Source organism: Artibeus jamaicensis, unplaced genomic scaffold (genome assembly GCF_021234435.1).
Source record: "Artibeus jamaicensis isolate MK-2021 breed Jamaican fruit bat unplaced genomic scaffold, CSHL_Jam_final contig_3152, whole genome shotgun sequence".
Lineage (NCBI taxonomy): Eukaryota > Metazoa > Chordata > Mammalia > Chiroptera > Phyllostomidae > Artibeus > Artibeus jamaicensis.
The window spans coordinates 5008249-5026305 of NW_026521729.1; positions in this window are offsets into that span (position 1 = coordinate 5008249).

Genomic DNA, 18057 nt, shown 5'->3' on the forward strand with positions numbered 1-18057 from the left:
AATCTCCAGTTACATACACAGTTTAAATTAACAGTATGAGTCAGTGTTCAGAATAGAAATAGGAAAAGCTGACATCCCGGGGAAAAATGGCTCAATTAACTGTCCATGAGTGGCCACCCACTTAGAATTTCCTTGATGATTTATAATCAGGGGCTCATGAGAGTTAAAACCCGAAGGGGCTGTGGCAAAATCTGTGTCTAGTTACGAGAGTGTCTGGGTGAGGTTGCTGAGTGAGAATCTTTACCTTCCTAGCCCCTTGTTGAGTTCTAGCGGCACAATGACCACCTCCCAGAGGCGCAGTGCACCTGTGGGCAGGGAAACACGCCAGCCACCACCTCCATAACTCTCTCTTCTGGAATCCATGCCTTTAGAAAGTGAAGTTAATTTCCCCAGTTCCCTGAGAAGGGAGAAGGTGGGCCATAGGTTTCGGCCGAGCAGCAATGCTTCTGGGAAAAGGAGTGTGTCAGGTCGTGTGGTGTGGAATGAAAGAACTTTTGAAGGAGAGATGGACTCATCTTTCCTGCCAGGAGAGAAGGGCATTGGTAGCTTGCTCACCAGCTGCACGTGGAACACTCAGGATCATGCTGGTGAAGCGCAGTGCCCTGCGAGCCTCATTGGTTCCCAGTGAGAGCGGACTTGACCAAAGCTCTGTGAGAAGAGTACAATGGGGTAGTGAGTCCTGAGGCTCCGTGGGGACCCAGTGACGACAGGGCGATCATGGGAAGGGCTGGGCTCCCTTCCTTAAACCTTGTCCTCTTGATGGTCTCCCTTCAAAGTGCCCGTCGCTTTTTCAGTTTTTCATCTCGCTGGGGTGGGCTTTTCCGACCCACACTCGGCCTGGGAAGTCAAAGTGGGTGGGTCAGCCACTTTCCCAAGACACGTAGTTAGGAAAATAGCAAAGCCACGTTCAAACCCAATTCTGCTAGACCCCAGGCTCACACTCGTAGGGACTCCAGGCCATGTACATGACCCCAGGGGCACACAGCCCCCAGTGGCAGTTCTGGGAGGGAGCCCCAGGCACCAGCCTTTAGTCCAGGGTTGTCCCAAGGCTCCAGTTCTCCAGCGTTGTCCTTGTCTTTGGAGTCCCAGTCAGCGGAGTGGCATCTCCAGGGGGTGTGCAGGCTGCTGCTGCAAGGGGGGGGGGTGCGGTAGGCGTGGGACCCAGGGCATCCTGCAAGGAGCCTGTTGCCGGTCCGGTCCATGATGTAAGCGCTTTCACACTGGAATGCCATGATCTCACCTAGGTTGGAACACCTGCAATGGGGAAATTCATTTGGCAAAAGTAAAACACTTAAGAATGCAGGTTCATTTATAACCAAAGAGTTGGCCAGTAGAGATTGTTCCTTTATGTCGTGCTGGGCAATAAATAGCCACTAATACCAGAGTTGCAGATAGGTAGGTCTTCTTGTCCCCACCTAAAAGATAAAGAAACGGAGACTCAGAGAGGGTGTCTGGCGTACCCAGGTCACACAGCCTTACCGGCTGTGTACCGACTGCTCTGCGGGAGAGACGCACAGCCTCCCCTCAGGCGGGACGGGCCAGTGTGTGGCGTGTTCTCTCTGTCTGACGAAGCCCCTAACGTGCCTCTTTATCGACATTCACAGGTTGGAAATGTGTGTGTTCCTGAAATTTGCGCCACTTAGGAGTTAAACAGACACGAGCGTGTACATGTTTATAACATGTTTCCTGGTGTGTGTGGAACCACCAGCTCTGTGATGTCACTAACTGCCAGAGCGCCTCTTCGCCACCGGAGGACCCATAATGACGATGACAAGGGGCCTAAAACCGCGCGAGCATTTTCTGTTTCCAGCTTCTATTTTACGAATAAAACATTGATGCTCTTTTTAAGTTGGCCATCACTCATCCGGTCGGTTTTGCAGACAATAACAGTTCATTAGTAATATCTGGTGGGGAAGATGTATGATGCTGTAAATATTTAAAATCAAATTTGAAAAAGAAGACAGAGATGAATGCCCCGGGTGGGGGTGGGCGGTGAGCGCGGTGCTCAGGGCCCCGGTTCTCCCGGCGACTTCCGCTTGGGCCCCGCCATTGTTTACCCTCCCGAGGCCCGAAAAGGGGGCACAGCAGTGGGGCTGTACCCATCGGGCCCCAAACGGTAGACATTGCATTCAGTAGATGTCTCAGCCTGTGGTCCTTCCAACAGTGTCCCCCTAGGCAAAGGTTCAGGTACAAATAAGTAGTTTAGAGGGTGTTCAGGGGGCACGTGACAGGGAGGGGAAGTGCCGGGCCAGGGCGTGCTAATGGGGGAGGACTGCTGGGGGAAAACAGGCTCCATCCCACTGGGGACCGCCCGCCCGAGAGAGCTCAGTGAGGTGTTTGCAGGGGCCAGGAAAGGGAGGGTCCGCCCTCCGGCAGCTCCCCCCACCCCCTCGTCCATAGAGTGTTGTCCCTAAGGAGGACTTTAGGGGTCTGCAGGGGCTGGTGGCCCCTGACGGCCCCGTTGCCGTGGGTGGGAGGGGAGCCCAGAGTGTGCGGTTCATCGAGAGTCCAGCTAGGGAAACTGATGCCAGAGTGGACATCAGAGGAGAGACGGTCATCAGAGAAGGCCGTGCATCACGGGTGGGAGGCGGCCCAGAAACAGCCTACTTCCTCTCGGGCATGTTTGGAGGGATCGGGCTCTCTCTGGGACTGCCTGGGCAATGTCCCCTCTGTGAGCCCCCCACTCTGGGTCCCCTGTTCCTCACGGAGCCCTGTCCCTGGTCGGAGACCCCAGACCTGTCTCTCTCATTCTTCCTCTCAAATGCTCACTTGGACACATGGTATTCCTTTGAAGCCATTTTCCAGCAAAAACCCTAACCTGTATTCCGATGGTAATAACAGATCGGATGAAAAATGTGTGGTTCTCATTGAAGGAGTCCTTGAGTTGAAGTGTTTGAGCCGAAGTACTTTTAAGCTACCCTCCAGGTCTGATGCCTACGCGTCAGTGAAATCTCGAAATGCCCCATTGGGGAGGGCCTCGCCCACTGAACTCAGTGTCCGCAGTTCCCAGAGTTGCAAACCAGGGCTCAGGGATGGGAAGGGACTTTCTCAAGGTCATAACTGTATGACATTGTGACATCCTGGTAGAAGTGGTATATCACATGCTTTTTGAAGGGTCTCAGAGCCGGGACACACCTGTCAGGGGTCTGCCGTGATTCAGGGGAACCGGAAAGTAGGGAGCAGTTACCCATTCCCGGCCCTCACAGAACAGGGCTGAAGTGTGCATTTTGTGCACGCCTGTCCTTGCCAGAGGTCAGGTAAAAGTTTTATATTGGATCCTAAACATGTTTCTGGTGCCTTGGTTCTGTCCTTCCCCTGGTCTTGAAATCACTTTAAAACGACATAAGGAGGGAAGTCTACTCACTGTTTAAATGTCCTTTGTAGTGAGGTGTTTATGATGCAAGAGGCAGTTCATTCTATTTCCCGATGGCTCTCCCTGTCGAAACCTTTTCTTTCATGAATAACTCCAACTGCATTTGGTAAGACTACTTCATGTGGACCAGTTCTCTCCCTGCTCAGCTTTCTCGCCAGAAGTTTACCAGCATCTACATTTGCTCTTCCCAAGAGGCTCCACTTTGAGGTCGTGGCTGAGCTCACAGATATTTACTAACCTAGCTCACTTCAAGTCACGGTTTGCAAGAACTGAAACAAAACCAGCCAAGCACCAAATAAGGGATATCTTTTCTTGAAATCCCGTGACCTGGTTTAAGATTTACCATCTCAAAACAAAGCATTTGCCCAGGGGTTTCATTGTTGGGGATAAAAGCGAAGTGGGCATTGTCTTTCTTCTCCCAAGTGGGGATTCTTTTCCCCCTCTTATTACCGACTCTGGATTACAACCTGCAAATATTGACCGAGTTCAGTCTACACATTCAGGTTGATGCTACCACATGTAATGGATATAGAAGGAAAGTGATCAGTGGTTGTTATTCCCAAGGCACTTACAGTCCAATGACACAGTACCAATGAGGAAAAGGGTAAATTCCCCGAACAGTGTTGCCCAGAATTAATCAAAAGAAGAAATCAGTGGTTTGGAGTGGAAGGGGAAGATCTCGTGGAGTTAATGGGACTTAAATATAACCGGGAAGACTGGGAAGACTTTTTAAAACATAAGAGGATATAGATGGAATTCCAGGCAATAAAAAAGTCAACTGGTTGCAAGAGGCATCTGGGAAAATTCTACTTCCTGGGACCTCGGCCACTTCAGAAAAATGTCGCTGCGTAACGAGGGTGTCTTCGTTCACTGGACTTCCATTAAGAGTAGCCAAAGCCTATACACTTGAAATATAAAGCTGGCTGATGCAAGTGGATTATATGTTTGGAGCTGGAGTTTAGATACCAATAGGTACTCAGTACCGTTTGAAAAGGAAGAGGCTAATTGACTTGACTTTTCCATATTTTTTTAATTGACTGGTGAATTACTTGAGTAGGGGCAGTTCAGTCCTGGAACGTGAAACCGTTCGTCACTAGAGTTGGGACAGTGCCCAGCTACGGGACAGCCCGCCAGCCTGCTCCCTCTGGGGCAGCAGCGCAGGAGCTGGGTCCGAATCACCGGGATCTCCTGGGGGTGGGCTTTGTGTCCCGCCGACCAGACAGGGAACGAGGCCCCGTCTCCACGGGACGCTGGGGGCTGGGGGCTGTCTCCGCTCCAGTTTTTTTGCATTGAAGATGAACAGCTTCTGGCCTTGAGCATCGGAAACCCTAACCTGAACTTTCCTTCGATCAGAGGCCCTCCTCTCGTTCCACACTAGACAAGGCAGCAGAAGGCTCTGAAGCGTTATTTGCCTTTAATCCATACTTCCAGTTTTCTGTTTTTGTTTGTTTTTTCCCTTCTAGGTGAAATCCTACTCATTTCAAAACAGAGACACATGAAGAAATGCTCAATATCGCTAGCTGTCAGAGAGATGCAAATTAAAACCACAATGAGATACCACTTTACACCAGTCAGGATGGCTATCATGAACAAGCAACCAACAACAAATGTTGGAGAGGGTGCGGGGAAAAGGGGACCTTAGTTCACTGTTGGTGGGATTGCAGACTGGTACAACCGCTATGGAAAACAGTATGGAATTTTCTCAGAAAAATAAAAATTGACCTGCCTTTTGATCCAGCAATTCCACTGCTAGGATTATATCCTAAGAACCCCAAAACACCAATCTCAAAGAACCTATGCACCACAATGTTCATAGCAGCACAATTTGCAATAGCCAAGAGTTGGAAGCAACCTAGGTACCTGTCAGTAAATGAATGGATCAAAAAATTGTGGTACATATACATAATGAAATTCTATGCAGCAGAGAGAAAGAAGGAGCTACTACCCTTTGCAACAACGTGGATGGAACTGGAAAGCATTATGCTGAGTGAAATAAGCCAGGGGTTGAAAGACAAATACCATATGATCTCACCTTTAACAGGAAGCTAAACAACAAAACAGACAAGCAAGCAAAATAAAAACAAATACACTGAAATAGAAAACAGGGGGACAGTGACCAGAGGGAAGAGGGGAGGGAATTTAAGGGGAAAAAATGGGAGGGATTTGGAGGAACAAGTATAAAGGACACAGGGACAATAACTAAGGGGGGTGGAAATGGGAGGGAGGTGGGGTGCATGGGGGAGGGATGGGCTGGGATGGGAGAAATAAACAGAAAACCGTACTTGAAAAATAACTAAATAAAAACAAACAACAACAACAAAAAATAAAAAAACCCAAAGACCCTGCTTCTCAGCTTCACCCCTGAAACTCAAAAGTTAAGTTAGAGTTAGAGAAAGAAAGGGATTATCTCCAAGTCCCCATTCACTAGGTTATCTTCCCTCTATTCTCTCTCCTTCACTGACAGGAGGAAATGAACAAACCAAGCCTGGCAGGTCCCATTAGGGGCTGGTCCATGGCCCAGGGATCTGCTGTGGGATGGGGGGGGTCCCTCAGCTGCCCACGCCCCCTGCCCGGTGTTGGCCCCATCCACGCAGATGAGACCGTCCACCCTGGGGACCATTCCCATCAGAGGCAGAACAGGGTCGGAAGGACCGGGCCTCAACACGTGCCTGGAACACGGTCGGAGTTCACTCAATGGCTCATCTTCCCCGTGTTGTCATGTTCCTGGAATCCCGGGATGGGTTTGACCTGCCTGAGTCTAAAATGGCAATATCAGAGGGACATGGTTTGAGGACAGACTACAGTCCTGTCGTAGTGTGCGGTGGTTAAGAAAGGGGGTAAGGAGGGCGTGTGCACTAATGAGGAATGAGCTTTTAAAAAGCACATTGCAGAATGGCATGAATAATGTCACCTTTCTGCTTTCAAAAACCAAAGGCCCACATAGTCCATAGCTACCATTTGATGAGTTATTACTGCTTATTCAGTGCCGGGCTAAGCACTTCTAAAACCCATGTCTCCCTTTGTGCTCACGACCAGGGTGTGGTTAGCGAGGCCGTTTTGCAAATGCAGACACTGAGGCTCAGGGAGCTCAAATAACTTTCCCAATGCCACACGTCCGAGGGGTCTGAGTCCAGAAGTGTTTTCAGGAGCCGTCACAAAGTGCCAGCGCCCACACCTAGGGACGCTCGGGGAGGAACATGCCCTGGACCGTTGTCAGCGGTCACCTCTGGAGGGTGCAGGTGTGTGGAGGGAGGCGGGGCAAGGCGAGCTTGGAACGTTTACTTTTGATTACACATTCACACATTGATTTATATATTTGCAGCAGATACAGGTCATTTTATAGTTTAGCAAGGCTGTCCTTTGCACAAGAGCACAAATATCACAGGATTCCACTCACATGAAACGTCTACAGCAGGTGATTTCTTAGGGCCAGAAAGTAGATTAGAGGTTATGGGGGTGGGGGCAGGGGGAAATGGGGAGTGATTGGTACAAAATTTGTTTAGGGGGGTGAAAAATTGGGGGACTAGATAGCGATGAAAGTTATTACAAATATAATCGATGCCATTGAATTGTACCCTCACAAATGGCTCACATGGTAAATTTATGTGTATTTTACCACGATTTTACAAAAGAAGAAAAGGAAACCCTTTGACTTGCAGTTGTTTATTTCTTTGAACATTCACCCCATTACCCTTCCTTTTCTCATTCTTCCTGTGCCGTGTTGTGTCTCACAGAGGCATGACATGCCCCACTGAGCATGATGTCCCCAAAGGCTCGAGGGGCCGCTGAGGCGTGACTGCAGCTTTGCCGGTTTGGACAGGCTCCTGTGTCACCAGCTGCAGGTCGTGGGAAGTGCCCCGAGCACAAGTACCTCTGCTTCGCTGTGTCCCCTGAACACATATGACTGTGACCCACTCAGTGTTACGCAGGCAGACCCCCTCGCCGGGTTCGATACCCGGGAGTGCTCCGGAAGAGTGGAGAGATGCCGGTCAGCATCTTCCACTGCACATTCGCAAAAGGCTGGCCATGAGTTGGCCTCCTGAGGTTTTATTTACGTAAACCAGGCTCCCCAACGAAGGGTTAGAGAACTAGGAAATTACTTATCTACTTCTCCATCCATCCACACATCCAACCGCGCATCCATCCACCCCTCACCCACCCATTTGTCCATTGTACGTCCATTCTATCAACACAACTTCAGGAAGCACCAACTATAAGCTAGACTCCTGGCCAAATACTCAGCGCCGAGAATCATATTTCTCGTAAGACACTGTCAATCAGTGTAGTGTGATGTCGAAGAAGTTAGAACTGAGGATGGTGGCTTCTCCTCCCATCCCTTTAACTTGCTATGTGGCTTTGGGCAAGTTCCTTCTCTTCTCTGAGCCCCTAGTTTAGAAGTTGCCCCCCGGCTCTCAAATCCGCCTATTCCATGCATAGAGTTAGCGTCAGGCTGTCCACAAACCCTTACTGATATGTCTGCAAGTCTGTGATGGAGAATAAGACACACGTAATGGAAAGGGTGCCTCTCTGTGCTTGCTCCAATGGACACAGATACCAGTTGTCACTGTCCCAGCCAGCATCTGAATGCTTAATGTGAGTAATGATGATAATATCGGGGGAAACGTAAAAACTTGCACGTATGAAAGGAATATGTGATTATGATTTATAGAATTGAGCTTAAGAGGCATTGTTCTTCTGTGAAAAGATTTCATAAGCACCAAATAGAAAAGCATGTTCCGCTTCCCTGTAGTTGGCACGGGTGTGAGCTCGGGGATGGGTAAATGCTGTGTGTGTCTTCCACAAATATTGACCTGTCCTTTACAGTTATACTTCAGCCATGAGTAAATCAAAATAAGGTGTGTTTTATGGGACTCTCTTGTTTTATTATCTGTCATTTAATTTTTAATACCTAAGTGACACCTGATATATGACCTAATCAAAAGAAGAGAATTATACGTCGTACATAATCAGTTATTTTTGCCATATCACTGAAATTAGACTAACAGATGAGCAAAATAAATAAGATGAACTTTAAAAATGAAAATGCTTAGCCTTTGGAATTTTAGTTGACAGCTTTTGAAAATTAAATTATAAGTCAAGTCCTGATAGGTTTGATATCTTCTTTGCGGCTTTGCCGATGATGTATTGCGGCTTTAATGGAATATCATTTATCATCTGATAATAACAAATGTAGTATTTCTGAGCTTGTCATCTCTTCCGTGATGACAAATAGTCCAACTTGTAGTGGTGATAATGGAATTTTATAATGATCTGTCCGAAACTGACTCGACTGCAAGCCGAGCTATTTTTCTTAAACCTCACCCTGCCTATTACATGCAGATTAGCACAGTCAGCACCCCCATCAGAGCGCAGGGTCCAGCCACCAACCCCGATTTCTGGCAGGCAGCCCCAAACTACTGAAGAATAGTCGCCGTGTCTATCCAAATCGCCCTTCTTAGGGTAGCACAAGAACTTGTCGCTGTTGAAACTGGCAGACTGTAAAACTGAGAGGGTAACAAGAGGGCTTCCCTCTTGAAAGGTAGGTTGTGCATTTGGTTTGCATCTCTTCTCTCCAATCCATCATTGCATCGAGACAGAGTCAGGGGAAGCCTGGTGCCGATCTGGACGCAGGATTTATTCTCTGTCTTCACTCTCGGCTTGTCCGATAGCATCACCTTGTCATGCCTGTACGTCCCACAATCCAAATCGCCTGTCCTCTCCACTCATTCCTGAAACCTTCAGTCTGCCGGGGACGTCCCGGGAACCTGGGTTTGGAGGATGCAGGCCTCCCGAGCCGTTGTTACTACATGGACGGAACCGCTGTGGCCATGACGCACCGCAGGCCACCTCTCAGGAAGGGGCAGTGTTGGTGTGACCGGGGTGGCATCCCGCACGGACTCTGGAGGTGCACTATTGCACGCTGCTGATCTGATTTTTACCCTCATGGGAGCAGATCGGATTTTCTGTCCGTGGTCACAGCAGGCCAGCGTATGACAAAGGGACAGACCCAGGTGAAGGTCTTTGGAACTGAGGGAGCTGAATGGAATCGGGGTCACGGACTCATAAGCAAATTGAGGTCTGACAGGCAGAAAGTGCCCGTCTGGTGGGGACAGACAAAGGTACTGGGAGGTGTGTGTTTTAGGTGGGCTCTGATCCCAGGGCCACAGGGACAGTTCACGGCTGCCCAGTCTTTGACCGGGTGCTTCAGTGACACCGTGGATACCGTCCACAGCATCGCTCCAGCCCCAGAGAAAGGGTCTGATTCCTCCTTTCCTGTCCTGGTCTCCCTGCGGGATTTCTCCCGGGTGCCAGGGGGACTGGCACAGTGCACCTGCGGGGGGCTGGCCCTCGGGCCACAGGAAAGCCTGTGTCCCCCGCCTTCCCTGGGTGTCCTCCTCTGTTCCTCCTGCTTTCCTCCTTTCGCATTCCCTTCTCTCCACTCTCCTCCCTTGTCTCTTTTTATTCCTTTTCTCTCCCTGCCATTTTCTTTACATGAAGAGTCCCAAATTCAGAGGCCTGCAGGGCTAAGGAAACACGACAGCCACAGGGGGAGATGGTGTCTGCCTCATTTACAGGGTACTCTGTGTCCAGCTAACTGCCAGGTGGGGAGACCTAGAACCTTTTCAAGAGAAGCTGGGAACCTGCTTTTATATTGGGGCCATATTCTTAAATGTTGAACACTGCCCCTGCTCCCGGCCGCCTCGAGCCCACCACGGCCCGCAGCCCGCCACGCCCTGACCCCAGCAGCCAGCCAAAGCAGGCACCCCACGCCCTTTTGGCCTCAGCATCTGCTTTGCTCTTTGAGGGGCTCCCCTGCAGCCCCAGCCAGGCAGTGAACCTGTCTCCCACGAGCGCCCGTGCGGAGCTGAGGTGCAGGAGAGGCCAGAGATGGGCTCCTGACCTCTCTGACCAGGCCACACCGTGATATGGCCCCACGTTGTAGAGATGGGCAGACAGGCCCCAGTCCCGATCCGACCTCCGGGAGGTCCCCCGGCTTTGGGACACTTGGTAGGAAATCTCCTAAGTACCTCGGCTGAGGGCCCGAGCCGTGTTGTGATTTACACGGGCCCAGTCCAGGTTCTTCACCTTCTGGGCTCCCTCTGGCCTTCTGCTTGCTGAGCTCCACAGGCGGGGACAGTCGATGGCTTTGCTGCTGGGAAGGCGGCCAGGAAGCCGACGGTCCCTGCGGATGGCGCTGTGTTTGCCTCTGTAGGATCCCATGAGAACCTGCAGCCCAGCGAGGGCAACTCAGCCCAACTGCCTGGGAAAATCACTGTGAAGACTGAGTATTCCGAATCGCATTAAACATTTACCACCTCTTTATGGTGTTAGCGCTACTTCCACACACACACACACACACACACACACACACACACACACACACGATGTGTGACTCAGCCGTGTGTGGGCAGCTCACCACGGCTGGCTTGTCCGCTCTGTGCTTCTGTAACCAGTCCCCCACTGCACACCCAGCCTAAGGGCACAAGGAGGGCATGGGACAAAAATTTGTTACATGAATACCTAAGTGTCAAACGCTTACTAGTGTGTCCTTTAATTATTAATTAATTGGTTAGTTAATGTATACCAGCCTGTTCTCCAGGGTCCAGTGACATTGTTCCCATATAACTTTAAATCATTCATTATCGCCATAAGCTTCCACAAAACAACTAAAATTCTCACCTTCCCTTGGTCTTGAGGTCTCTACAAAGAAGACATTGGAATTCTGAAGGTGCCTCTACCAGGTACCACCCACCTGGCCAAAGCACAACTCCCAGAGAGGCGGTCGTTTGGCCTTGTGGTGGCCGGCCGGACAGGGAGAGAGTTCAGGCCTGCGCGGCAGGACTGCTAGACCCGGATCCCTCTTCCCACCCCTGATGGTGCCTGCACTTTCCACCATTAGAGCTTCATTTCATTGACTTGACTCGAGCGGACCCGCGACCGTCCCGTACAAACACAGCTGTCTCAGGGATGGCGAGCACCGGAAGCCAGAGCGACGTGAACACTGTGGTTTGGATTTTCCACGAGCGTCATGGGAAATGAGTGGGATGATGTAGCTGCTGGGGCCACAGACGGGGACTCAAGCAGAGGCCGAGGCAGGGAAGCCATTTTAACAATTTAGATTCTTTTTGTTTTTAATCCTCACCCAAGGACATGCTTATTGAGTTTAGAGAGAGGGGTAGGGAGGGAGAGGGGCAGTGAGAGAAACATCGATGAGAGGGAGAAACATCAGTTGGCTGCCTCTCGCACACACTTTGACCAGGGACCTGACTGGGAATTGAACCTGCAACCTTTCGGTTTCCAAGACGATGTTCCAACCAACCAGGGGAATAATTTATGTCCTAAATCTTTCTGGGTTTGTGTGTAGGCTACATTGCTTAGTTATTATAGTATATTATAACTGAATTATAACATAACCATTTCAATATTAATTTTTAATGATTACTAAAATGGATACTAATAAGATTTAATTAAGTATGATGTCTTAGGGTTGCCCTAAATGCTAGTCCTTCAAATATCACCTTATTATTCTTGCTCTGTCTGTAAGCCCATGTGCCATCCTGAGTTGTGGGTTTTAATTTTGGTTTCGGAATGCTAATTTCTCCCTTCGAGTTACCGAAGTTGACTATGAAAAGCAATAATAAAAAAAAGATAAGTGTACATGTAATTGTCAACGTGAGTTGTATGATAGCTATATCTAAAGGATTTTGAATCAAATTCCTATTGATGACTCAGTTTGACCCGCATGCACATTCAGGGGTTCAACGCTTAGGCCCCAGATCATGACTTTAATGAAGGTTTGGAATGCATCCAAATAAACATAATATTTAACTCTAAAAACTTGATAGGACATCCGAAATCACTTTGAGTAGCATTAGCGATATATATTCCATACTTGGAACACACTGGCTCTGATGTCCCCGTGGACGATTCCGCTGTTCAAAGAGGTGACACCTGGGAGCAGGGCCTTTGTTCCAAATCTGTGCATGCAGGAGAGTGCCATTCCGAGGGGCAGGATGGGAAGGGCTGAGAGCTTCGGAAACTCACACTGTATTATAGCTCCGCCACAGAAGTTCCGTGCGGCCCTGTCCGAGTCCCTTCCCTGCCCTGGGCCTCCGTTCCTCCACCTGCCCAGTGAGATGGCGATAGGACCCTCCAAGCTTCTCCATCCATGACCTTCTAGATCACTGGATTCCCTGCAGTTAAGTCAAGTGTGTTTAAGTAAGCCAGCCACCTCCTGCTTGCTTCATCCGGCCTCTTATCTTAATAAGTAATGAGTGTGCCAAGGGCTGACAATGACATATTTTGAAAATAGTTTTAATGTATAGCTGGCAGAGGACCCGTTAGGCGTTGACAAATTACACAAACAGAGATGAGGAGGAGAGCATCAAATATTTAAGGCCCAGGGCCCAGGCGGTAATGGGGAACTCACCTGTGTCTCACGCAAGCCGACTCACGTTCTGCTGAAGGGAGTGTTCCTCTCGGCCTCTCCAGGTAAAGTGTAGGGCTGTCCCCCGCCAGGTGGGGAGGAAGCCAAAGCTGATTTTTGCAGACCCCGGATTTCGGTTACATTTATTCCTGGGGGATATGTGAGAGTCAAGCTCTTTTAAGTGCATCCTGTTATTCCCTGTGTAAATGTTATAAATCAGGTTTTTTGTCCCCGGATGCTGATGTCTATTGTAAAAGTACAAAATGGACCATAAGAAGCATTGAAAGCCCATAATAAGGTATAAGCATATGCACTTGGAAGCATGTACCAAGAATGGATGCCTAAATATCTTAATATAAAAGCAAGAATGCTTCTTATGGGGGATTTTTCAATGCAGGCCTGATTGATTGTGTCTCTTAAAACATTTATACAATAAAAATTTAAACCGTTTTCCAGTAACTATGTGAACAGTCTTTGTCCTTCTAAGAGCCTTTGAACGGAGTTCACAGTCAGAGTAATGGGGTCTAGAATGTTCGCTGCTGCTTTGAGAGGGCCGGGGGTCCCCTTGAAGGATCTGTCCATCTGCGTCTCTTGCTCTTCTCTGTCAGTGAGATCTGGAGGGCGCTTTACTGTGGGCAGACAACCACATTCTAGTCCAGGCAGGGTCACCAGATCCCCAGATAAAAATACAGGATGATTGAGTCCACTTGGAATTGTAGGTGAACAGAAACATATTTTTAGTATAACTGTGTTCCATGCAACATTTGATGCAAACTTAAAGTTATTTATCTGTGATAAACATTTACCTGGACATCCTGTATTTCTTTCCTGGCAACCCTAATCCGGAGGATTGGCAAACTCTCTCTGTAAAAGGCCAGATGGTAAATATTTGAGGCTTTCCAGGTCATAGACGATTCCCTGACTCTGCCGCAGCCACAGAAAATACAGACATAAATGGGCATGGCTACATTCTAGTAAAACTTTATTTATTACAGACATTAAACTCAGAATTTTATAACATTTTCATGTGGCATGAAATGGTAGTCTTTTAAAAAATTTTTTTCCTAATCAGTGAAAAATATAAAATGCACTTCGACCTCGCAGGCCACGCTCCGTGAAAATACATGGCCGGTCACATCCGGCCGGTCAGCCTGGCCCGCCACTCCTTGCAGGGCCTGGAGGGATGCAGCCACTGTCTTGCTCGGTCTGCACTGCTGTGGCCACGCACCACGGACCGGGTGGCTCATCTGCAGCAGGTGCTAAGCTCTCACAGTGCTGTGGGCTAGAAGCCCGAGATGAGGGCCTGCCTTGCTCAGGTCTGGTGAGAGTTCTCGTCCTGGTTTGCAGATGGTTATCTTCTTGCTGTGCTCCCACTTACCAGAAAGAGGGGTAACTAGCTCTTTGGCTTCTTTTTATAAGGAGTCTCGTCTCATTCATCAGGGCTCCGCCTGTATGCCCTAATTACCCCCCAAGGGCCCACCCCAGAATCCCACCATTGGGGACGAGAGGTTTGATATAAATGTTGTGGGGTGGGCACAAATGTTCGGCCATCACATCTGCCAACTAAGTTTCCGGAGGCACCACTGAACCCACAGCAAAGTTGCTCATCAATTTAAAGCTGTCCTGGGCTCCATGGGAGCCATCGGCCACTCGTGGCCATTGAGCATTTGAAGTGTGGTCAGTCAAAAAATGAGACATGCTAATGAGTCAGTAATACACACCGGATTTCAAAGAATTGGCATGAAAACAAATAATTTAAATAAAAAATAGGAAATATGAGCAATTCAATGACTAGTAAGGAGATTGACTCAGTAATCAAAACTCTCCCAAGCAAAGAAACATGTAGACCCGGATGGCTGTACTGGTGATTTCTGCCAAACATTTAAAGAAAAACTCATACCAATTCTTTTCCACCTCTCCCCAAAAATAGAAGACGAGGAAACACTTCCAAACTCGTTTTATAAGGCCAGCATTCCTCTGGCACCAAAGTCAGACGAGGACAGTACAAGAAAAGAAAATTACAGGCCACTATCCCTGATGCAAAATACTCGACAAAGTCTTGGCAAACCCAACTCAACAGTGCATTAAAGGGACGCTGCACCTTGATCAAGTGGGATTTGTTTGAGGGATGCAAGGACGGCTCAACATCCACAAATCAGTGCTTAGGAAACACCTCACAATAAATTCAAGAAACGCAGTTGACAAAATTCAGCATCCACTCGTGAAAGAAACTCTCAGCAAACCGGATGGAGGGAACCTCTAATAGAGGCTGCATATGAGAAGCCCGAAGCTTCATATCTGATACTGAAAGGCTGAAAGCTTTTCCTCTGAGATCAGGAACAAGACAAGGATGCCCACGCCCACCACTGTTATTCCACGTGGTACTGGGAGTCCTAGCCAGAGAGAGTGGGCAAGAGAAAGAAGTAAAAACTAAGTGAATTGGAAAACAAGAAACAAAAGACGTGTGATTGCATATAGAAAACCTTAAAGACTCTATGAAACAACCGGTAGAACTAATAAACAATTTCAGTGCAGTTGTAGGATACGATTAAATATACAAAAATTTATTGCATTTGTATACACTAACAATAAATCAACAGAAAGAGAAATTAAGAAAAAATAATTGCATTTACAATAGCACCAAAAAGGATAAAACACTTAAAACTAAAAGATGTTGGTGAAAGAAATTGAAGGAGGCACAAATAAATGGAAAGATCTTTCACATTCATGGGTTGGAAGAATTTGCACTGTTAAAATGTCCATGCCACCCAAAGTGATCTACAAATCCAATTAAATCCCTATCAAAATGTCCATGGCATTTTTCACAGAAATGGAAAAAAAAAATCCTAAAATTGTATGGAACCACAAAAGACATCCAAAAGCCAAAGCAATATTAAGAAAGAAGAACAGAGCTGGAGGCATTGTACGCCCTGATTTCAAACTATATTACAAAGCTGTAAGAATCAAAACAGCATGATTTTAGCATAAAAACAGACACACAGGTCAACAGAACGGAAAAACCCCCAAATAAGCCCATACACGTCTGAGCAATGGATTCCGACAAAGGAGCCAGGAATGCACAGTGGGGGGAGGACAGTCTCTCCAGTGAGCGTGGTGCTGGGAGAACTGGACCAGTGCATGGAAGAAGGTGAAACTGTGCTCCTACCCTACATCATCTACAAAATCACCTCAACATAGTTTAAAAAAAATTAAGATCTGAAACCATTGTACTCCTTGAAAATAGAGGGGGGTAAGCTCCATAACATCTGTTGAGTAATGACATTTTGGATTGGACACCAAAAGGCAATAAAAGCAAGGAAAAGAAAACCATAAATAAACAACAACAGCAAAACCAAGTGGGACTATGTCAAACGGAGAAGCCTCTGCACAGAAAAGGAAGCCACCACAATGAAAAGGCAGCCTACCTAATGGGAGAGCTATTTGCAGATCGGAAAGCTGCAAAGGGCTTAACATCCAAACTGTAGAAAGGACCCACCCAAGTCAATCGTAAAAAGCAAATAATCTGATTAAAAGTGGGCGGAGGAACCGAATAGACGTTCGTCCAGAGAAGACATCCAGAGGGCCAACAGTCTCGTAACTGTTGGACAGGATGCTGGACTTCACGACTCCTCGGGGAAATGCAAATCCAAGCCACAGTGAGGTGTTGTCTACCACCTGTTAGAATGGCTGTCACCAGGAAGGCAAGAGACCAGTGCTGGCGAGGACGCAGGAAAGAGGGAGCCCTTGTGCACTGCAGTTGGGGGTGCAAATTGGTGCAGCCACTGCGGAAAACAGCATAGAGGTTTCTCAAAAAATTAAAAATCGAATTACCTTATGATCCAGCCATCCCACATCTGGAGTAGATATCCAAAGGGAATCAAAACAGGATATTGAAGAGGTATCTGCACTCCATGTTCATTGCAGCTTTATTTACAATAGTCAAGATAAGGAAACAACCTAAATATTCATCAGCGGAATGTGTAAAGAAGTGATACACGTCCCCTTATAATGCCCCACCCTTTACTATTAGAGATTTATGTTGTTTCATGATTGAGACAGAACACATCATGAGTTCTTTGCCTTGCATTTCTATTTTGACAGCAGTGTTGACATGGTCAGTGGACAAATAGAATTGTGACTTTATAGGTCATCACTCATGTCACTGATTTCCTGTGAGATTGTGTTTCATGTCCTATGACATTCCATTCACGAACTGTCGCCCCCCACCCCCGAGGTGCTGGGACAGTCCTGGTGAAGTGCGGTAGAAGGCCGACCTCTGGCACCTCCGCAGGCACACAGGAAGGTGGTCAGGGGCAGGGGGTCTCCTGGGCTATTTTCAGCTTGTACCTGGAAGGCGGCTGCCTCCACCAGCAAAGCCCAGAGTCAGCCCGGGCTAAGGGAAGCAAGGATGCTAAGGTGTAAAATCCTTTTGTAACCTGGATGATCTGCTAGATAGGTGTGTGACTTATAACATGATAGACATTTGGGGAAGGGAAGGAGGAAGGGGCACTAGGGGCCTATGGCGGTGGCCCTTTGCTCCCACAGGAAGGGACCTTCTATCCATGTAGCCCTCACTTGGAGATTCGGGATGGGTCTTTCTCCCAGGCACCCCCCACGGCCACCTCGGACTCCCTCCGGCTGACCTGAGCGGCTTCACCCGAGGGCACTGGCCCCCGCAGGACAGGCAGTGAGGGGAGACATCCTGGACAGGATGCATCTGCGAGGTTACTGTGGAAAACGGCTGGAACCGTTGCCCCCAAAACCTGTCCTAGTTCCCATGCCACAGGGGTGTCCTCGGGACTCCCGCCCCGTGAGCGGGAGGGACAGGGACAAGGGCTCGCTCGGCCTTGTCGTCCCTCTTTTCAGAATGCTTCTCCTTGTCCCGGCTGAGGTCTGAGTGACTTTCTGTGTTCCACTGGCTTTGCACCATCACCAAAGTTGATGGGACCGGGTGGTCCCCTGACATGAACTGAGCCCACCAGTCTCTCAAATATATGAATGGCGGGAAACACGCAGGCAGACCCTATGGCCTGGGAACTATAAGGCTACATGGAGTTAGAATCAGAAGCAGGAACATCTGGGTAAAACTTGCAAAGGTTTGATGGCGCAGGAAAAACATCTCCAAAAAGAAGAGTCGGCAGAGAGAATGGAGTCGGCTTGCAAAGAGAAGCAGAAAGAAGAGGCCCCACCGTCCCCAACAGGAGGCGGCCAGAGGAAGAGCTGGTCAGCGGCTTTCCAGTTCCCAGGAGGACCAGCT